General features: G+C 44.1%; 1 long non-coding RNA gene across 1 annotated transcript; it reads right to left on the bottom strand.

Moving 5' to 3' along the window:
* Positions 1-319: 319 nt before the first annotated feature.
* On the bottom strand, positions 320-5355 carry LOC6728958. Its single transcript, XR_001599888.3, has 3 exons — positions 5194-5355; positions 1105-1362; positions 320-890 (listed from the first exon to the last, which is right to left on the bottom strand). It is a non-coding gene; the product is annotated as an uncharacterized LOC6728958 (long non-coding RNA).
* Positions 5356-6792: the final 1437 nt, after the last annotated feature.

The raw sequence follows: 6792 nt of genomic DNA on the forward strand, positions 1-6792 counted from the left end.
GAGCAGGGAATTTAGTTGTAGATCCCAGGATGACACAGCGAAATGAAGCGTCCACGGTGGTCCTTAGATCCCTTCGCTACGCCCCTCGATCCTTAATGATTCGCTGGAAATCATAATGCAACGAATTCCACATCAACCACTTGCGGGGGAGTGTCCTGGCATCTTTGAAGTTGCGCGGCCACCCAGTCGCACAACTAGTAGCACGCCCCAAAGGATCTGATCTTTTTGCCGGGCAATAAAAACGCTGTCAATTAGATAAAAATGTCACACAACAAACCGCACCAAGAGCGGCACCACCAATTTATTGGACGCACACAGGCATGTTTGACCTTTTGTCCAACCCTGAGAGTCGTCGAATGTCCTGAACGTCCCTCGTGAATGTCCTCCTGTGCAATTTACGAGCCACTTGCCGCAACCGACAGTTGTTACACCTGCAATGTGTACCTGTGCAGATCGTATCCCTCGGATTGCATCTCCGCTGTAAAGTTTACGCTTATCGGCATTAGCCGATGTCAAGGCATCCGCTGCATATCGATTGGGAAATTTACATTTTCATTGCCGCATCGCAATATGCACGTGCTGCCAGTCGAGGGGGCAAAAAGGGTCATTCCAAGTCAAGTCGAGTTCTTTTTTTTTAGCCAATGGTCGGCATCGGGCGCCTTGCGTGCCTGTCAGTTATCGACTGGCTGATCCCTCACATCGGACCCACATACCTCCTGAACCAGTACCTCCAATTCCTCAGCTCCAGCCCATTGGCATCATTACGCTGGTAACGGGCCACTTCTTTCATGTCAATATGCATAAATGCAACTTGGCCGTCGATGGGAATGCAACTGATGTGGAGCAGCTTCCAGAAAGCGCATGACAATGCCAATTGAATGGGTATGAATCTGTTTGGGTGAAACATGAAACACTCTTGCAGTCATATCCAAATCATATTCTTAAATTATCCTGTATATTTTGGAGTGTGTATATTATATATATAAGGTATATTATGTATATTGGGTTATTTACTAAAATCTTAAATCACTTATTCGTTACTTTTTAAGACCATTAAGCTAATTTTAAACTAAATTTATTTTGTTATTTATTTTGTTAAGTTACCAAGTTGCTAACTAGTTGGGCCTACTAATCCAGTATACCCTTTCCAAAGGACTCTCTTCGACATGAGGAACGTGTAGGCGCAAAAGATGCCAACAAGAGGAAAGTAGGCGCACGTCAACGACTCCCATTAGCAAGTCGCTCTGGGCCGTGAAAGTGTTGTCCAGATCCATATTCAGATACAGATACACATCCAGACCCAATCCCAGTCCACCAGCTCCTGCTCGACTTAAACGTCTTCGGCCCAGTTAATTTTTTTGGCTGAAATTGAAAAATTTGTATGTTACTTATTTTATTAGCATTTAACACTCTGTCCCATTTTGCAGACGAGAGCGAAAAGCAAAAGGAGCAGGAGTCTGGACACGGAAATGGACATGGACATGCAATCGGCGTGGCATGCCATCTCCGCAACTGGGGTAGTTCCCATTCCCCCAGATCCATCCACGTGGGTGGCCTGGCCCCAAATCGAATCCTGCCCTCTTGTGTGGCATTTTGGCAATTGTCAAATTGAAAATTCATTAAAGCCAAATTAAATATGCAAATGCAGAAGGCCCAAGTCGAGGAGGAGGAAGGCGCTCCCCTTGTTATGTGAGACCGTTGTTTGACTTGGCTCTGCAAATATTGACCACCGATTGGGGCGGTGGAAAAAATGGAAAATATCATATGTACATATGCTCCTCGACGGGGATAAAAAGTCAAGTGGAAATCAAAGCAAATACGACGGCTTCGCGCGGAGGCAAACACTGGACGGGATTCAGTTCGGACTGGCCATCATCGCTGGGAGCTGTTCAAAATTGCTTAAACAAATATCGCATAAATTGCACATTGTACGGAATGGCCGGAAAATTGGGCCGGGCATGGGTTAATTCCCATGAAAATTAAAACTAGATTATACACACGTCCACAGAGTACTCGGAGTCGAGTCCTTGCAGCCCACTGTGTCATTGTTTGGGCACGCCCTCACCTCCTGTTGTGCCGGCGCTTTGTCATAGATTGCCTACTGATGGTTATCATCCGGCTGAGGGATGGCACATCCACTCCGTGCTCCTTATGAGCGTATCTGCCCCGATTGGATCGGAGCATGTCAGAGCGATTTTTGTCGCCGACTTTGATGCGGCAATTCGAGCTCGGTGGTGTTGTTTTGCCAACATTGCTGCCGATCAGTATCTGAGGTGATCTTCGCAACTGACTGGCGCCAGCAGTGATCCTTTTATCCTTCATCGAAACAAGACAAATTCGCTACACATATTTTATAGTACGTAGTTCATATGCAGGCCGATTAACCATGTCCATGTAGTTGCCACGTACTTGTATATTCCATGCTTGCTATCTTGAAAACAAATGCATCTTATTTTGAAAACAAATTTCTAAGAACCAAATCGATTCAACAAATGAAGCACTGACAAATTGAACTCTAATCAGAAACATATGGGTCATGTTTTGAAAGCAGATTTCTCAGCCCTGAAACAAGATTCGATTTCAAAGCGCATAGAAAGGCAGGCCAAGGCTTCGTTGGCATATTAATGTGGCTATCAAACATTAATTTCATGGTGCATATTGGATCCTATTTGGTGGCTCTACCCTCGTTTCCGAATCGGAAGTGCATCATAACCGATCGACAAATTGTGATTGGTATTGTTATGAGCGAGGATCCTGGTCCCACGAAACCCTATCCCAGATCCCTGCCAAGTGATCAATTCAAATTTGAAACACTGCTCGCTGGAACAAAGAAAACAGATGAAAACTACGCAATCACTTGAGAAAAATCAAAAAGGCTCTGAAGGACCTCGGCTGCGCTCCTCGCTCCTCTGGACTCCTTAGCTCCATGGTAGTAACCATAACAGGTGGCACGGAAGCCGCACAAAATAAAAATGATTAAAGCAATAAAAAAGAAACGAAAACGAAACTCACACACAAAAGACGAAGAAAAGGTCGCGGCAGAAATAACAACAGTTTTTAATAAGATTTTCAAAAAAAATTTGAAACAACATTGGCGATGCCTAGGAGAGATGCTGTCCCCTCCTGTTGCTCAACCACTTCCGATCTCGACCCGTATCCCGATCCTTTGGGCGTCTCCCAGCAGCGGGTCAAGTGTGAGAACATTTTGCGGAAGGAAGTGGCCGGGATGAAAAATGATTGCCAAAGGGCTAGAGACGACTAGACCAGGAACACCACGTGGTCAAGATTCACTTTCAAGTGTGCGAGTGACTCACTGTCATGATTGCATAGGGAATTAATGCATACACTTTCGAAAATGGGTATGAAATCAGTTCTTGGTACTGAAGATTATTGTTAGATCATTCTTCAAATTCTTACAAATTTGATTTGCATAAATTTATTTCAAACACTGCGCTTTTCATCCTACTTATCATGCTTATAATATTTTTCGGATGACTACAATTCCGGAGGTTCTTTAAGGAACTATGTTTTCTGCTAGTGTGATTCGCGATGGAAACTCGGAATGGTTCACAAATTACCCAGGAATTTTCGTAGCGTAATTGAGCATCTAATTTGCGGCGGCAGGCGGCAAAGCAACAATTGCAGGATTGCCCCTCGGCAATCGGGTCACGATCCCGCTCTAGTTGCACTCCATGAATGAATGGAGTTGGCCACAATGGGCCGTCTGGAAAGTGTTTTCCTAAAAAAAAACCCAAGGAGCACCTAGAAGCACCGCGGAATGGAGACCGCCGCAGCCCATTCAGAGCTCTTGGCCACTCGAGCGCGAAACAATTAACAAGTTCTCGTAGCAATACACAACAATTGCCATATTGTTGCACTCAAGATTTGTTGGCCGCGGAAAAGGTGAGAGTGCCGGAGGACCCAGCGAATTCCTTTGAATTCAACCCCCGGAAAGGGACGCTACTGACCTCCGGGAGGAGGAGGAGTAGGAGTAGTTGGAGGAATCTGGATCTGGATCAGGACCTGGGCCGATCGGAGGCCACTCGCCGATCGCTGAAAGAAAACGAAAATTTATAATAATGAGAGCCGGCGGCGGGTGGGGGAATATAAAATGTAAACTAAAGATACTATTTATATGCATTATTTCGGCTGAAAAGGAAGTACCAAATTACATTTAATTAGGCGAAACAGCGAAATTCGCGTACCGTACGCGAATCGCAGATATAAATGGAGTGGGATCAGGAGCAGGAGTGGATGGTCAGTCAGAAGTCAGACCGATTACCACCGAAATCCGAGTCCCTGGAGCCCTCGAAACTGGCGACTGCCTTTGGGTGAAATTCGCACGTTTAACCTTTAGGCAAACAAAATTAACAGAACAGCAAAGAACAGCAAGAGTGCACTGAGCGAAAACACTGGTGTGGAGTGCAGGAATTCAAAATGGAAACTATACATTATTAAATATAATAGTAGCTTCGAATATAAGTATTTTATCCGTAATCCCATCCACCTAATTTTGATATTTATTTTAGCCAGCTATTCAATATTTTTTAAGGTGCATTGGCCACAGCGATCAGCAATCGAAAACTGCGAACCTGTTGAACCCAAATGCAATTTTCATATCACTTTGATTGCTGCCCGGGATGACACGCGTGCGCCGGCTAGAGAGATGAGATAAGCTGCCGATGATCAGGGCCCGGAGTCTGGATGACTGGATGAAGATGAGCCGAAATTAGGGTAACAACCGAGCGCTGGGGCTGCGAGTCCAAAAAAAGCGAAACTTTCAAACGGTTTCAAGGATTTCGGTCCTCGTTCTTGTCTGCTTCTCTTTATTTTTTATTTTTTGTTTTTTATTTTTTTGTTTTGTTGCAGGCCATTCCTGCGGAGGTCAGTTTATGATAATTCCCATTTCCCATAGGTGCCATTGGCACATTTGGCACCTCCACCTCACCGCTGGCACCGTCGCCTGTCTGGTGTAAAAGTGAAGCCACTTGGGCCGCAGTCAAGTAGCCCGGACAAAGAAAATCGAAATTAAACACAAACAAATCCCAGAACGGTCAGTGTGAGAAATGACTTTCTAAGAAGGATCCTCCAGCAGCAGTACGAGCCCAAACCCAATCCCAATTTCAATTTCTATCCCAATGCAGTAGTGCGACTGTCAACGAACACCGATCGTGGGTAATTGATATGTCTTACCTTGTTTTCGGGTAGTGTTAAGAGTGAAATGTAAATCGTAACTGATATCGATGGACGGGGGTGTAATTTCTCAACATCAGCCAGTGAAATTGAAAAATTGACCATCAGATAAGTGACTACTGTCTGCCGGGATCTGTACAGGTAATTTGGTCAGTGTTTTCTAATTCGAATATCAAATTTTTAGATAGAGTTGGCGCGCTGACAGTTTCTTGATCATTGGGGGAGGTCTCGGCGCTAAGGTGACAATTGCATTTTATGGAAATTGATATTTTCAACCGCAAATGTCACTTATAGTTAGCTGAAGTGACCACACAGAGGCTGAAACGAAGAATCTGGTCAGGTAGCTGAGGACATTGCCTAAGAAGGGGAAAATTCCCAGCAAATTAGCAGAATGATCAATGATCCTGGCAGAAAGTCCTTCGGCATTTGCCATTTGCAGCAGGAAGAGGAGTTTCGGTTAATTGGAACTAGAGCAAAATGTGTGAAAATCCAGGAGCAGCGCAATTAGCTCAATGTTTTTTCGGAAAGAACAAAAGGCCCAACAAGATGGACTTCAAGAGAGTCGAAATCACAAATCAAACTCATAATTAGCATAATTACAAGCGATCGAGCCGACGCCAGGACAAATTCCCAGACGTCCTTCGATTTTCCTAATATCTAAATCTCAGCGCGAAGATCGCTCTATTTCGAATTCCAGGAATTCGTGGAATTATTTGATAAATCGACTCGAAACTCGTGTCTGACTTAACGCCCTCGCAGGAGTGGAAGATGAGGGCCAGAAGGGGTTAATTGCCTTGGATTCGTCTCCAGGGGAAAGCAGGATAATATGCCTGGCCCTGTTCTATCACGTGTCCGCATACATAGCCATTCAGCGGAGTGAGTCGAGCGAACAACTTTAATTGCCCCAATTCAAAAGGGGATGCGTTGGCGTTGACCACAATCCTTCGCCTGTTTGCACTGCATTCACATGCCCATACATTTGATACAGATATATGTACACATCGATGCAGGGGCACAAATATAAACAATAATCAATCTCTTCAAGGGTTGGACAAACAAAAAAACACAAAAACACACAATGAGCCCAGCAAGGACATGCTTATGAGCTAGGTTTTGAAGGCGGGCTTGAATTGATTATTCCTTTGGGTACAAAAGAAATTAAATATGAAAGGAATCCTCTAATTTAATACATATTTATGAGGAAAATAGATCAATGCCAATACGATCTCCGTCTTCTAAGTGACTCCTTCACTTTCGTGTTCAGAGTTATGGTTAGAATGGTTTTTTAAGTAATCGTATGGTCTTGGTTGCCATAAGGTCGGATAACTAAAGGATAAAATACATTTGTATTTGAGTATGCAACTTTCCTTTATTTATACGCCACACTTAAAGTTCTAGAACGTGCTGGCATTTTGTTTTATGAAACACTTGACCACTGACCATCCTTTTTTTATACAAATTTTTTGACGCCAATAAGCAGCCATAATCCCTTTTCTTGAGTCTCATTCTCGCCCTAACTGTTCGGGCCTTTTTTTCCTCCGTTTGGCCACAAGTTAATTTTTAAACGCTTCATTAACTTTGGCCACACGCGTCCAAAAA

The sequence above is a fragment of the Drosophila simulans genome, chromosome 3R (assembly GCF_016746395.2).
Source record: "Drosophila simulans strain w501 chromosome 3R, Prin_Dsim_3.1, whole genome shotgun sequence".
Taxonomy (NCBI): domain Eukaryota; kingdom Metazoa; phylum Arthropoda; class Insecta; order Diptera; family Drosophilidae; genus Drosophila; species Drosophila simulans.